This window comes from Psammomys obesus, unplaced genomic scaffold, assembly GCF_907164565.1.
Source record: "Psammomys obesus unplaced genomic scaffold, mPsaObe1.curated_primary_1811, whole genome shotgun sequence".
Taxonomy (NCBI): Eukaryota; Metazoa; Chordata; class Mammalia; order Rodentia; family Muridae; genus Psammomys; species Psammomys obesus.
In genome coordinates this window covers 1,455-17,752 of record NW_026595292.1, presented here as the reverse complement: position 1 = coordinate 17,752, position 16,298 = coordinate 1,455, and the positions used below count along the sequence as shown (strand labels likewise).

Here is a 16,298-nt window from a genome sequence, read left to right as displayed (position 1 = left end):
TCAACCTTTTTCTTGGTACTTCTTGAACATTTACTCTTTCCTCTGAAACTTAAGATTGTTCCTCCTTGCACAAAGGAAGTTACCTCCTTATGCAATTTGTTTTGTCCCCTTAGACGCAACTTTCCTTTTACCCCCTTCTTCATTCTTGTACCCCACGGCACAGACTTGGATTGCATAGTTAGGATGCTCTGTGTTTGCAACAACAGACCCTTTGTACAGCAGTTCACGAAATTCTCATTTTAGGTGGAGGGAAAGGAAGTCATTTCTCCTGAGGTCACTATGCAAGAGCAGCCAGCCTTTTCTTCTCTGTGCCATACCCCAGAGTGATGCAGGCGCCTGTGCACTCATTTCCAACGACTCTGGATCCCTTCTTAGCTTGGAATTGTCTCGCTTGAGAGCTTGGGTCAGTAAATAAGCGGCAGGGAGGATAAAACACCTGCTTCAACATCTGTTGGGACATGGATCTTATCTCAAAGCCTGGCTCAGATGCCTCCTGGTGTCTGGCATCCATATTTCTTTTTTATTTGTCCAGCAGCTACATGTGGGGGTGTCCTGTGCATGTTAGTTCTGGTCCCTCATGTGGGAGCCTTCAGAGACCAAAGCAGAGCCAAGCTTTGTCCCCTGTGGTGGACAACCTATTTACAGAGTGATATCTGCTCAGGGCTGGAGCACAGACGAAAATATCAGAGCCTTCCGAGACCTTACAGTCAAGGGCTGGTAGGTACAGTATCTACTGTAGCAAGGGGGCAGTGGAGTCAACAGCATGGGAGGCTAAAGTTGAAGGGATGAAGGAGGATGCCTTCATACATCAGTATAAAACCTTTCTCTCAGCTGGATGAAGAAGCCTGATTAAGAGCACACTCAGGCTCTTCCCGAAAATGGCCAGAGTCGATCCATGAAGATGGATCACTACTCTCTTGTCCCAGAAAACCCTATGAAATCATGCAAATCAAGAGGTTCAAATCTTCATGTTCACTTTAAGAACACCCGGGAAACTGTTCAGCCATCAAGGGTATGCATATCCGAAAAGCCACCAAGTGTCCGAAAGACGTCACTTTAAAGAAGCAGTGTGTGCCAAAAAGGAAAAAAAAAAAAGTGCTGAATTTTTGCTGCACCTGCTTAAAAATGCAGAGAGTGATGAAGAACTTAAGGGCTTTGATGTAGATTCTCTAGTCATTGAATATATTCAGGTGAACAAGGCACCTAAGATGCACCTTCGAACTTACCGAGCTCATGGCCGGATTAACCCAGGCATGGCTTCCCCCTGCCACATTGAGATGCTCCTCACTGAAAAGGAACAAATCTTACTATTTCCCACTTCTTACGTAAGATTCCGTGCACACTGCCCAACAGTTAGCCATAAGTCTCAGCATCTGCTTTGATAGTCTGCAGGGCAGAGCCTATCAGAGGCCCTCCATCGCGGGTTTCTAGCTTGTTTCCTGTTTTCTTCTTCTGATGTCCATCCTCTTTGCCTTTCGGGATGGGGATTGAGCATTTTAGTCAGGGTCCTCCCTCTTGATTAGTTTCTTTAGATGTACAGATTTTAGTAGGTTTATCATATATTACATGTCTATATGAGTGAGTATATACCGTGTGTGTCTTTCTGCTTCTGGGACAGCTCACTTAGGATGATCCTTTCCAGGTCCCACCATTTACCTGCAAATTTCATGATTTCCTTATTTTTCATTGCTGAGTAATATTCCATTGTGTAGATGCTGAGACTTATGGCCAACTGTTGGGCAGTGTGCATGGAATCTTAACAGAACCAGAAATTTGAACACAGGGGTCTTCCCAGAGACTGATACTCCAACCAAGTACCATGCATGGAGATAACCTAGAACCCCTGCACAGATGTATCCCGTGGCTGTTTAGTGTTCACGTGGGTTACATAGTAATGGGAAGAGGGACTGCCTCTGACATAATCTGATTGGCCTGCTCTTTGATCACCTCCCCCTGAGCGGGGAGCAGCCTTACCAGGCCACAGAAGATGACAATGCAGCCACTCCTGATGAGATCTGATAGACTAAGATCAGAAGGAAGGAGAGGAGGACCTCCCCTATCAGTGGACTTGGGGAGGGGCATGTGTGAAGAAGGGGGTGGGAGGGTGGGGGGTGGGATTGGGAGGGGAGAAGGGAAGGCCTTATGGGGGGATACAAAGTGAATAAAGTATAATGAATAAAAATTTAAAAAAGAAAAAAAAAAAGAAAAGGAACAAATTGTTCCAAAGCCAGAAGAGGAGGTTGCATAGAAGAAATAAAAATAGAAAATAAATATATAGAAATAAAAATAGAAAAAAAAATCTCAGAAGAAACTGAAGAAACAAAAGCTGATGGCACGGGAATAATAAATTCGGGATAAAATAAATGCAGATAAAAGTAAAAAACCAAACCACACTCAGCTGAGGGGAGCTCTCAGGAATTGCCTGGCGGTAACGGGAAGGTTTGCGTAACAATGTCCTTGTGGAGATGTAGAAACCTGATGCTCAGGGGCACTGGGCAGAAAAAAGACAACCCCTTCTCCATTCCTCTGATTGCCTGAGAAGAGGACATCATTCTGGGATAGGGACCCAGACAAGGAGGCCAGTTAGCTCTTGCCAGGCACCAGTAGGGCGAGGTTCCTACTGTGTGCTGGCCTGCTTCCTCTGGCTGCCCCACAAGCCCATATACAATCATTCCATTTATTATTTCTCAAATTCTTCTACTGAAGATTACATACCTCAGGGCTGGGGTGACAACTAAGCAGGTGAGAGTACTGGCTGCTCTTTCAGAAGACCTGAGTTCAGTCCATGTGGTGTGGCTCACAACCATCTCTGACTCTGGCTCCAAGAGATCCAATGTCTTCTCTGGTCACACACAAATACCTAAATAAAATAACAAATTTAAGAAATATTACATTCCTCAAGATCTTAATCAATTTTCCACCCAAACCCACCAACCAACCAACACAACAAAAAATGGAGGAATATTCTGTGGTCGCAAAGGTCATCCCAGATACCCAGGAGGCCTGCTTTGATTGAACAATGAGTCAAGGAAAGCCTGAGTGACTTTGTGGAAGTGTCCCTCAGTTGTGCAAATACTGCTAACCATGTGTGAGGTCCTGAATTTGTCCCTCGATGAGATCAACAGAACACAAGAATATTTCTCACCAGGAAGGGCATATTCTTAGTCACCTGAGCCAGCGGGAAACCAGAAAGCCTTAGACTTGAACTTTCTTCTTTGCTCGAGGTTCCTCCTTCAGCTGGGTGAGCACGTAGCTCTTTTCTTATTTGTGTGTTTGCTTGCTTGCTTACTTATTTAATTTACTTGTGTGTGGAAGTCAGAGGGACACCTTGTGGGAGTCAGTTCTTCCTTTCCATTCCAAGGTGGGCCCAGGGGCTCAAATTCAGGTCAGCAAGCTTGGGCGAAAAGCATGCTTGACTGATGAGTCATCTCCCCAGCCCATAGTTTCCCTTAAATAGAGCTCAGACCAGTCAAAGCTGGCCCCGGGGGAGCAGAACCCCAGAAGCTGGCGCAAGACTGGCTTCTGACCTCGGGGATGCCTGGAACTTTCCCGTTGTGTCAATCTTGATCACAGTGGGGGCACTGGTGAGGACACTGTCCAGTGCTCATCACAGGGCAGTCTCTGCCCCACCAGCCCAGACACCACGGAGCAGCCTGCTGAGACTTCTCCATACAGCTCCCATGTCAAAGGAAATAAGAAATCGTTTATTCGGGAGCCACTGTGAGTGACCTTGACCCTGGGGCGTAGAATTAGTTTATGTCAAATTATGTGTTTCAATGTGGAAGCAGTTTCACTGAGCTTTTATAGTTTTACAGAACAGAGAAAGCCATGAAAGTTTAAAATACATTGGTGACTCTACATCAGAGGGGTGGGTACAGAGAGATGGAGGGAGATTTTCTATAGGCTCAAGATGCTGTCCAGTGGCCTTCTTTGATCTGGGGTCGGTAGAAGCCAGTTTCCTGCTAATAGATTCTAAAAGTTGTTTTTTCAAGATGTTAGTCTCTGCATTGTGTTGGGGGATGGGAGGGCATGGCTGTTCAAGCCCAAGATAAGCTAATGAACCTCTGGACAGACACTTTTCCAATCCCTCCACAGTACTGAAATTCTAATCAGCCCATCAGTCTGCAGATGCAGATTACTTTTGGGAAGAAAGGAAGTTCCCAACAGTTCCCATCAGATTCCCGAAGGAATTTGTGCCCAGCCTCCTCATCCTCTTTCAGCCCTCTCCCTTTCCTCGCTCTCCATTGCCTCCTCACTGTCTGAATGAGCACATTCACCGCAGTCTTTTAGACATATAAAAATAGCTTGGTCCGGATACTCACTACCCCCAAGGCCTCACCTGATAATCAGAAGTCAGTAACATCACTAACTCAAGATAACCAGACTCAGGCCTAAGAACCCCACGACGCCCACTGGACAGTATACAAGCAGAGACCAAGAACAACGCTGTGCTCTGCTTCTGGAAAGAGGCCAACCTGCTCTATCCTGTGGCTGCAGAGTTGCCCCCGGGATCCTGACCCTCAGTCAGAGACTTCTCTTAGAGACTGGACCTGACCTTCAGCTGAGGTACATGGCACCGTCCAAGACCTCATTTGGACATCCTCAACCTTCTTACACTCGTCCTTCGGGCCACTCTGTTTTTCTATTCTCCCTCCGACCAGACATTTGTACCCCTGGCTCACATGCATACGCAACCCAGCTCACCCCAGAACTGACTTTACCCAGAGGAGGCAGCCTCCTTCCCTTCCCGGGACTTTGAAATCTGATGCTAACATCATGGCTGAGGCCAAAGCTGGCTTTGGCTTGAGGTCCAGCAAGATGTCAGTTCAGCAAGAAGCCTCTGGGAGCCTCAGCCTCCTCTTCCCAGGTGGGCTCTTTTACAGCTTGTTCCCAGTGCCTTCTGCCAGCAGCCAGCCTGAACCTGCTTTGAATGGAGCAAAATAAGGGCTTGACTGCAGCTGGCAGTGTGTGTACAGAACTTCTCTGAGGCAGAGCAAGAATGCAACACATCTTGAAGCTTGGAACGAGTTTGGTCAAGTTGGAAAATGCAGCCCAACAGGTCAGGCTGCCCACCGTGGGGACCTGTGGGGGAAAGGGTGACCAATCTTCCGACCTGGCTCCTGTGCTCATGTCACGGAAGCTCCCACAGCTGGATCTCAGCCTCTGGATCTGTGGCACCGGCTCCTAGTTATGCGCCTGGCCTAGCACTGGCCAGGTGAGGAGCTCATAGCAATTCTGTGATGAGCCGAATGGTGGCTACCACAGTTTGATTCGTGTTCTAATCGATGAAATCCAGGGATGGGACTGTACAGTTAAGCCTTGCATAGAACGTGCATAGGCTTTTATTCTTTGTCATTATGAAAAATACAATATGGCAAATAGTTACACTATAATGGGGATCATGAGAAATCAGAGATGTTTTAAAGTATGCAGGAAGCAGGGTATGCTGGGTTTCACATGCAGTACCACAACTCTTTATATAAGAGACTTGTGTAGTCTCAGATTTTGTTTTCTGAGGGAGATTGGAAAGAACAGCCCCCACCCCAGATCAGGAGGGACAGTGACACCCGGAGAAACAGTCTTAGGTTTTTGTTTGTTTGTTTGTTTATTGTTTGTTTGGATACAGGGTTTCTCTGTGTGTATGTCACTGGCTGTCCTGGAACTTGCTTTGTAGACCAGGCTGGCCTCGAACTCACAGAAATCTGCCTGTCTCTGCCTCCCAAGTGCTGGGATTAAAGGTGAGTGCCACCACTCCCAGCTGTAATTAGCATCTTAAATTGAGATTATCCTGGGCTATCCAGAGGGACCCTGTATCCAGTGACAAGTATCCTTAACAAACCACAGAAGAAGCAAGTGGCCCTGTGAGGGGGGAGGGGGAGGAGGGGGGCAGTGACTGGAATTTGCATTCTGTAGCTAACAACATTGAAGAGGCAAGGAAGGACCTCTGCCAGGCTCGCAGAGAGACTGTGACCCCCACGCAGAATCTGGGCTTCTAATCTTAGCCCTGCCCTTATTGGGATAGGAAGGACAAGCTGAAGTCATGGGAGTCAGACGGACTCAAATTCAAGTCCCCACTAGGCGCTGCTTTCCAGCCTCTGTAGCCTTAGCCAAGCTTTAAGTAGGAATATCAACAGGGTAGGAGCTTAGATTCATGGTGAGGATACTGAGAGCTCATGTCCTTGCTCAGGACAGGGAAGACTTATTCAGGCATGGCGTCATCCTGCTTCTGGCCCTTTAAGCGTCTTTTCCTTTTCTGTCTCGGACCCAGCCAGCCCCCTCACGCTGCTCCTTATTTTTGGAGTTCTAGTCCTAGCGGCTTGAAAGGCTGGATGCCTTTCATCCTTAGGCCTGAGGGGAAATCGCTAGTGCTCAGGCTTCTTCCTGCCCCCTCCTCTCCACAGCCCTCCCTACAGTCTCTCTCCAACTCCAACGTCCCTGCACTTTCTCAGACTACTCTCTGTTGGGGGCAACCGTATCTAAGCCGGAATTGGCTTAATGAATATCCAATTAACATTTGTTGATTTAATGATTCCCTATAACCGGCTCTAGGGAGGAAACCTGATCCTTGTGGCATTCTCGTTTGGTTTTGTTTCATTAGAAAAATAAGGGTGTTGGAAATAAGGGGTGAACGAACGTGTTCTTCCTCTCCAAGTTCATGCCTAAGAATCAAAGAGGCGAGTCTCCGTACAGGTGGCCTCTTGCTGCCCCCTAGTGGGCATCATGATGAATAGCACCCCATCATTTTCCCTGCCATGTCCAGCGCTGTTAGGAACACGTAAAAAGCTACAGCTGAAGCAGAATAAAGCCAAAGAAAGGAAAATATTCAGTAGTCAAAGGGCCACGTTTTCTCTTCTGTGGCATGCTGTGGGTCGCAAGAGTAGTTCAACCACCTCCAAACTCCTTTCGTGAATTTGGTCTTAGGGTGATTGTGCACAACCTGTGCCCTGATCTGTGAAGTGAGCGTAACATGTGCCTCACAGATGTTTCAGGTTAAGTAAAGTAAGGTGCCTAACCTGTGGGATGTTGGTACCCTTTTTAGGCTTTCAATACATTTTGCATGAATAGACTGCAGTCACAGACATGAGGACTTTTGCACTCAGTTCTAGCTTGTATTGTTGTACCCTGTTTTTTTGTTTGTTTATTTCTTTTAAAGCACCTTAAAGGAAAAGGGGTAGACTTTAGCTCACAATTCCAAGGCCATAGTAGCAGAGAAGTCAAGGCAGGAACATGAAGTATCTAGTCATCTCTACAGTCAAGAGAGGGGATAGAATGACCCCATGCATGCCTGTTCACGTTCAGCTCCTTTCTGTGCTTATAGAACACAGGCTACCCACCTAGGGAATGGTGCCACCTGCAGTAGGCCAGATCTTTCCCACCCAACTAATGCAATCAAGACAGTCCCTACAGACACACCCACAGGCCAACATGATCTAGACAATCCCCCATTGAGTCTCTCTTCCCAGGTGATTCTACAACATTGTGCCAGGTTGAAAAACTAACAATGTACTAAGGAAAAACAGGAAAATGAGTTCATTTCTAAACAAGATTCTGCGAGAAGGAAGACCCACAGCCCCTGTCTCCGAAGTGCCTGTCCACAGAACAGAGTGTTGATATACAGCTGGCTCCACCCACGCCTTTCCAGTTCTCTTGCAGTCACTTCCTGCATCCCAGAAGTGGGAACACTGAGGTCAAGGGGTCCTCCTCCTTGGCAGCGTGGTGTGCCCATAGCCAGTTTCCACCAATCCCTTATTCAAGACTCATTTTCTGAAAACCAACATAGCAGAGGTACCGGGCCTTCTGGGGAAACTGGGAGGAAGCATAGACACCCATTCCTTTTACAGTTTGGGTTTGGAAACATCTCTCATGGGCTCAAGGGCTTGCACTCTTGGTCCCCAGCTGCTTTGGAAGGTTATGGAACTTTGGGGACATGGGACCTGTCTGGAGGAGGAGCGTGAGATTTTGAAGGTTACACTGGCCTCTCAGTCTGGCTCAGAGCTTCCTGTTCCCTATGTCACCAAGAAGTCAGCAAGTGTGGCCTCAAGCTCCTGCTCTGCAGTCATGTCTTCCCGGCCAGGATGGATGTATATCCCTGAAACTATGAGCCAAAATGAACCTCTCTACTCTCAAGCTGTCTGTTACAGCACAAAGAAAATGGGTCAGAGTAGGGGACTTCCTTTAAGGACCTGGGACAGGTGAGAGCCCAGCTAGACCCAGCTGTCCAAGGCCATCCTGGGTCTGCATGCCATCCAAGCTTGCCTCATCCAAGCTAGTCCTCTTGGAATCTATACAGTTCTTAACTCCACCAGATTGCCAGTGTGAGCCTGCTGGTGGGACCTCTGTTGACCATAGCCAGGGGCGTGTGAGTGATCTTCATTTTATAGCACCAATCATTCCGCTGATATTGGTTGATATTCTGTGACAGGAATGTTGTGTCTTCTCACGGTCAGTGTGCACAGGTTTCCAAGTCTTACCAATTTCTCCCCATGGGGACATGTTCAGGTGACTCGTTCTCTCCTGGGAGGAAAACATAGAAGCCTGCCAACTCCAGTAAGCGCCTACTGCCAGGCCTGCCAACGCTCAGCAACTTAAGGCTTCTGCCCTTTCCCTCTCGGCATCAGCAGCGTGGAATGTGCCCACTCCACCTTGGTCTCATCTACAGGGCAGTCAAGGAGGAAAGCTTGCCTGGCCCATGCCTCAATCCTTCCATACCCACTGTTGCCTCATCTGCTCCATCATTGGTTTCTCAGATGTCTCTCTGCATCCTCTCCCCAAGATGTTATGCCTCATCAGTTCCTCCAAACATCTCTCTGCTGATAGTGTTTCTCCCTGGGGTCCCGGCAATGCTCCTAACTTTTTCCTGCCACTCTAGAGTGAGGGTTAGGGGAAGGGGGTGCCTCAGACCCTCTGAGTGGCAGCTCCACCATGGGTGACCTCACCAGTTGCAGAGCCCACCGTGGCTTGGCTTGGGCAGGAAAGCACAGGTCTCTTTCTGCCTCAGGCCTGTCACAGACCCTGGAACCCGAGTTTCAGTCCCCACCTCTCTCACCTGCTTGCTGTCATTCATGTCTGAGGTTGGAACTCATGACTCCCTTTGGAAAGGGGCATTGTTCCTTTCCTTTCAAATGTCTTTACTTCTGTTTGTTTGTTTTCCTACTCTGTGACTCTCTGTGTAGCTCATAAAAAAGTTTTCTTTTCAAGAAAGGAAGAGAAAGGAAGACCTACTCTCTCAAAATGTATGTAAGAATGTCCTACTAAATATGTGGGACACTTACAGACACACACACTGTGTGGTAGGAAAGCAGGATGAACAGTCATTTGCACTGGGGTGGGCAAGTGAGCAAGAACCACACCTATAAGGGGATAAAAACCCTATAACTGTAACTGCTTTGTGAAAACAGAAAGGGGATGTAGGACAGAGTGGCAGCCAATGGGAAGGTGGCCTCATAGGGCACAGGCCGCCGCTGGAACCCAATGTTTTGATCTGTCCAAGTCCAGCAAGATGGGAGACCCACAAACACTTTGATGGACCTGAAATGAGCTTATTACCCAGGAGATGCAGAGCCCAGGAGGTACCAGGAGTTGTTTCCCAAGGCAGATGGAGTCTCATCTGTCTGTGCCTGCTTGCAAAGCAGCCGAGGAGCCCCAGAAAGCCAGGCTGGTGTTGACATACCAGGAGAAAGGCAAAGGCTGTTTCTAGGAAAGGCTACCAGCAGAAAGAGGAGAACTGGGTGGGTCCAAGGGCCCTTGGAGAACTGCTGTGGTGCTGTGGGGCGTTGTGTAAGATATTCCAGGAAGGGTAGCATGTGCTTGAACCTGGATCTACAGACCATGGGGTGAGCTTGGCCACGGGCAAAAATGGTGACAGGAGAGTAGCCACCTCTGACCTAAATGGTCATTGGGCTGTTTTCCAGGGATCTTATTTGAAGGCATGGAAGTTGTGGATTGTTTCATTAAACAGAAGGTTTAAGTAGAGAAGGGATTTGCATTCTAAGACTCTTCTAATTGCTGTGGGAAAATGATTGATTGTAACAGTGTTGAGAGAGCCAGGCAGCAGGGAGCAAAATGAGTGCTGCAGCCACAGGAGCCAAGAGGGCAGCCTGGGCTTCGAGGATGGAGCTGGCTGTGAATGCCTTCTTCCAGACACATCCTCAGAGCTGCAGTGGAAGAGCAGGATGGTGAGTGATGCTTATCTATTGGTTAGTGCCTGGGCGGCCCCTGGAAACACTGCACCAACTTCATAGAGGAGATGTTAGGCCACGTGTGTGTGTGTGTTTGTGTGTGTGTGTGTGTGTGTGTGTGTGTGTGTGTGTAGAATAAAGTTGTCAGACCCACCTCTCTCCCCATAGAATGCTGCAGAAGGACCCAACACGTTGAGCAGAATGGGTGACGCTTACTGGATTGACACAGACTCATCTTTCGCTTAGCAACTTACAGAAACCTGCACATATGTGGTTTGCAGCATGCTGTACCGCTCAGTAGTCTCTGCCCCCTTTTAGGAGTGCGAGCCTCAGAACTAGCGCAAGAGACAGGCACTCTACAAGCCCCCAGTTTACAGGAAAAGGGGTAAAAGCGGAGGCAAGGTTCATTACAGTCTAGACTTAGCATCAGCTGTTCTAGAATGCTGAAGGGCTGCAAATACTGGTTTGTTTTCTTTTCTCTGACTCTAGATGTGCAGATCCCAAGCAAAGGCTTGGTCACACAGTAAACAGCAGTTCCTAATGGTGCCTCACATCAGGACTTGGGAAGCTGAGATACACGGATCTACATCAGATGCTGATGGCACCAAGCTGGAGGACGCAGCGTGTAGGTCTGTTTTCTTCATAACTGTGGTTGCTCTAGTGAACACTCACCAAGAAAGCCTGACTGGCCACTCGCATGTCCTGCTTCTGCCATCCTTCCGCCAACTGGAAAGAAGGCAGAAAAAAAGAAGAGCAAACCTTAACAGTGTGGAAACAACAACAACAACAAAACCAAAACCTCAAACAGCAAGAACATCAGGAACCCGGAAATTGCAAATGGAAAATGATGTGGAGTCTAGGAGATGTCATCCCTGGCTGGAGAAGGGCACTGTCAGGAGGGGGCGGAAGAGGGGAGAAAAATCACCCCCTGAACATAGACATGAGAGGAGGCCTAGACCTGTGGACCAAGGCCTGTACACCTCCATGGGAGGGAAGGCCTGTTCATTTGATTCCCCATTTCTCAAGGATGGAGACAGGTTTGATTAACTTCCTGCAGAGGGAAGATGTGGTCCTTGTGTGGGAAGGTGAGACACAAGGGGCACATCCCTGGAGGAGGAAAAAAGGAAGACGAAGGAAGGAGGTGTACCTGAAAAGACGGCCTCCATCACTGCCCAGTGTGTCCAGCCCAGTGTGATCTTCCTATGCTCTCTTCACTCAGTGAGACCAGAGCAATACCAGCTGGAGCCAACATCAAGCCACCTAAACCAATGCTGGGAAAGGGAAGACTGTGGCCATGTCAGAAGGCAGTTCAATCCGCGTTGCCCACCGTGGGAATTGCTTTTCTGGAAAAGACAAACTCGTTAAGAAGTGGATAGGGTCGGAGCTGTAAATCAGGGTTCAGCAGGCTGAGCTGTAAAGGGCAGCGAGTAAATGCTTAGACTGTTCACTCTGGGGCTCTGGGTCCTCTGCTCATACACTGAGCAATTAGCCAGACAGTCTCTACATGAGTGATCGTGTTTGTGTTCCAGTAAAAGTTTATGTAGGCACCACAAAATGTGAATTTCTCTGTGTAGAGAGAAAGACAAGACCCAGAGTGGGAGAAAAGAGTTGTAAGACAAATGCTATCAAGGATAGGCACCGAAGTGGGCGGGTACTCAGAGTGCACAGAGAGAGCTGGTGCGGCTGCACAGCCTTTAACCCCAGCACGGAAGAGGCAGGCAGATTTCTCTGAGTTCAAGGCCAGCTTGGTCTATGCGGAGCGGTGGTTCTCAATCTTCCCAATGCTACAACCCTTTAATATAGTTCCTCGTGTTGTGGTGACCCCCCAGCCATAAAATTATTTCGTTGCTACTTCATAATGGTAATCTTGCTACCGTTATCAACCGTAATGCAAATATCTGATACGCTACCCCTGTGAAAGGGCCATTCAGGTCCCCATGGGGGTCGCGACCCACAGGTTGAGAACCACTGACATTGAGCATTCCAGGCCAGTCAGGAGTGCATGATGAGACCCTGTTTCAAAAGCAAAACAACAACAACAAACAGAGAGTTCTCAAAGCATGAACAGACAAACAGGCACTTGAATGCAGATTATCCTATGAAGAAAGCCCTCATGGGAAGACAGCCTCCTGCGTCATTCCAACCGTGTCACATTTTGGGGATGAGGGCTTTGGACACAGTTAAAAGATCAGTGGTTGCCAGGAGGGAGGGAGGGAGAGTGAAAGATGGATGGGTGTCTCCAGGGCTGCGGGTCTTTGCTCTGCAACACTTTAATAGGGCAACAGATCATTACACACGTGTCAAAACTTATAGAATGTGCTGTTCGGTGGTGAGCCCGATGCTGGTTAATAGCGGCGAGTGAGTCCTGGCTCACTGACCATGACGGGTGCAGGCGATAACTGAGGTGATAATGACTGGAGCAGGGCAAGGGGGAGGGGCACCTGGAAACTCTCTGTAACTTCTGCTCAGATTTTTTGGTAAACCTGTGCCCCCAAAGCCTGCTAATCTAAAAAGAAAGAAAAGCTAGCTGTGGTGGCTCACACCTGTAATAGTACTCAAGAGGCCAACGCAGGAGGATCATAAGTTCAAGACCAGTCTGGGCAACAGTGTGAAATTTTGTCTCATAAACAAGAGCAACACAAACAAACAAAACCACCAAGCCAGAAACAAACAAACAAACAGCAAACAGAAAACACAACAAAAACCCCAAACCAAACCAAAACCAAACAAAACAAGCAGGAGTTGGAGAGATGGGTCAGTGGTTAAGAGCACGGGCTGCTCTTGCAGAGGACCTGGGCTCAATACCGAGCTCCCACACAGCAATTCATAACTGTCTATAACTCCCAGGGGATTGATCCAATGATCTTCTGGCCTCCCTGGGCAGGGCAAACACATGGTCCACATACGTACATGCAGCCAAAACACCCATCCACATTCAAACAAACAAACAAACAAACAAGTCCCACTTAGCTGTCTATACAATGTCTACATACCTGATTCTGTGTCTGAGATCACATCCCTTGTGATGTGATTTATGACGAGGTCTAAAGTTAAAGCAAAGCTGAAAATTGAAAAACAAAAACCTATAAACTGGAGTATTTTTTTTTTCTTACCTTGAAGAATTTTTTGTAAATGAAAAAGTTTGGGCTGGGGCTACTTGGGCCACTCCCCTTACAGGAGCCTCCCTCTCTCTCTCTCTCTCTCTCTCTCTCTCTCTCTCTCTCTCTCTCTCGCTCTCGCTCTCTCTCGCTCTCACTCTCGCTCTCTGTGTGTGTATGTCTCTGTCTCTTTCTCTCTCTCTCTCCTCTCACAGCCTCTGTGTAAGGAATGGCAGGCCCCACAATAAGGCTCTCTGTGAGTCTGGAATCTTCACTAACCCCACCCCCATCTCCAACTCCCAGAGGAGCTTACTAAGCTCTTGGGGGGTACAGGTGGTAGGTGCAGTATGGTGGACACACGTCCAACCAAGGCAGTCCCTTCTCCTTCTGTCCAGGTGACCGCTGAATCCTGTAAGACCGGCTCCTGCTTAGCCTCCTCAAAGCCCCAGGCCGTGCTAGCTTCCTGTGGCATCAGCAACTTTACAGAGAAATCTCCTCCCCGAAAGGACAGGCTGCCTAAAACTGCATAGTTTAAGGAGGTGTGCAGTCTTGTTTGAGGTGTGTTTAGGGAAACGCTCATTCTCTCTGCAGGCAATCTTGACATTATTGGTTGTGTTGCCGCTTCTTGACTCAGCCATCAGGAAGGGCAGACTAGGTCTCAGGTGGAGGATTTCTTTCCCTTCCCTTGTGCCCTTAGTCTTCCGTCCTTAATCCTTATCCTCAGTCTCTAAAGTGGACACTCAATCTGCCTGGCATTCGAAGTAGGACCTTTGGGTAGGGTCGTGTTGATGAGATCAACTGATGAGGTCACTGAGACAAAGGAGGACAAGACCATATGCAGGAACAATTCAGGACTCTCTGTTGCAACCATTGGCGGGAAGCAGGTCATGAGGCGACACCCCAAATCAAAGTCTCTACCCTTCCATACACAGGGTAGAGGGGTGGGGGAGGGGGTTGCTGGCAGATGCCTCTTGTTAAACCACCAGTCACAGGAGCTGGGGCTTTCATGGTTTCAGTGACTCCTGGCAGGTGTGTGAGGAAGATAGGCAGTCAACACCTCTTGACGTCTTCTTTGTATCCAGGTGACCTGGAGAGTTCAGGGACCCTTCATCCCGAAGAGGGGGAAAGCTGGACCGTTCCCCTTACAAGGGTAGAGCAACTTCACATAGCATGGCCTCTGGAATCACCCAGAGCACTTGTCTGCCATCCTCCTGTAGGTAGGAAAGGGTTCAGATGACAGGTCTGTCTTCCCAGCCCTGTTGGATCTATAGGCAAAAGAGACCTGTGTTGACTATGATCACCTTTCTCCATCTCACTGCTACGTGGATACTTGTCCCTCTTGGAATAGCCTTGGGAAATGCCACATGAAGCTGGATGAGCAGAAGAAGGAAGCCAGCTGGGGTCATGCAAAGTCCTTGGAGAAAGAACAGTTGAACTGAGCATGGAAGGGAAACAGATACGCAGTAAGAGATGGGAGGGGTAAGCCAGGAAAGGACACGGTTTATACCATTGTGGGGCATCCAGACTGGGCAGTCCTTCCAGGAACTTTGGGAAAGCAAGGCCTCATGATCAGGGGCAAGGCACTAGTGCAAGGTCTAGCTTGGCTAGTTTCTAGCTCATGGCTTGGGGCAAATAAAATGACCTATCTGTGTCCCCTCCATCTTCCATTGAAAATGGTCTCGAAAAGGGCATTAACTTCACTTAGGTTTCAAGTCCGCATGAACAAATGTCTGTCCATCAGCCTTATTATAATCTAGATGGGAAGATGAGCGGATTTCTAGTTTTGTTCTATTACTATAAACATTCTGATAAAATCAATTTAAGGGAAGAAAGGGTTTATTTGGCTTACATTTCTAGGAAATCTCTCCCTGAGACTATAAGCTGTGCCATTTTCAGGTGAAACCACAAGGACAGGTAGATATACAGGTGAGGCAGTGCACGGGCAGATTGTGAATTCTGAGTACATCTGTGGAGCAGCAAGAGGAGCCGCCCTTTGGTGCCAGAGCCAAGGCTCAATCTGGTGGTCCTGTATGGGCACTGATAGCATCTGTGTCCCTGAGGTTCTGAATCCCTAGGGCTTAGGACCACCCCTTCATCGTAGGTCCTGCCTAGAGGCCATTTCCCCAAAGGCCAGGAGCCAGAACCTGGTACTAAGGCAGGAATTGGTAAATAATCCTAGAGTGTTTGAGGCAAAGTAAGCTGACTGATCCTGTGGTTCACAGTGGGCAAATGGATTCCATTGCTTTCTAAAGTTAGGCACACAGGGAGGGTCCAAAGGAGGGAGGCCAGAGGACCTCAGCCAAATCCAGGTGGGCACCTGGAGCCAGTTTGGGCATTGGGAGCGTCCACCAGATATTTGTGGAAAGACATCCCAAATTATTTTTATTAAATTTGCTATCAGAACATTTTAATTTCAAAAGTAATGCTTTTATCTCTGCAGAAATATTCAGAAAAGCAAAGAAATATGAGGGAAATTTAAAAGAAAAAAAAAGCACATCCCAGATCTGTCTTTTTTAGATGTGGTGGTCTGGCCGCATCCTGCTGCCAGCCAGCATCAGCCTTAAAGTGTTGGACGTTGCTGTGAGCTTCGAGCTCCAGGCTGTACCCCCTGAGGGCTGCTCCCCAAGTTCTCACTGTAACAGAAGAATCTTGTTTTCTGAGCACTGGAGAGAAAAGACTTGTTCATAAGGGATCTTGCTTTCCCAGAAGCATACTAGGACTTACATTCCAGGGTAGTGACCTCACCTGCCGTAATGGTCCTGCTGGCAACTCCGTCCTCAGGGAGATATTTGGTGGTGAGAATTCCATCCAGAAGCAGACAGGTCTGGGCATCTTGTCATAGAGAGTCCTGCACCAAACACAGATGCTTCACAGAGTTTTTATCCACGCTGCCAAGACCTGGAGGTTTGAATGGCAAACCTGTGGTCTTTGGGTCCCAGAGACGCCAAACCAGCAAGAAGATTATGATTGCTGACTGTGGACAACTCTAGCACATTTGACCTGCGCCCATCTTCACCAGGCC

At 48.2% G+C, this 16,298-nt stretch overlaps 1 pseudogene; it reads left to right on the top strand.

Annotated features, from left to right (window-relative positions):
* The first annotated feature begins 901 nt into the window (after nucleotides 1-901).
* LOC129685683 (60S ribosomal protein L17-like) lies at nucleotides 902-2,248 on the top strand (annotated as a pseudogene).
* The last annotated feature ends 14,050 nt before the right edge of the window (nucleotides 2,249-16,298 follow it).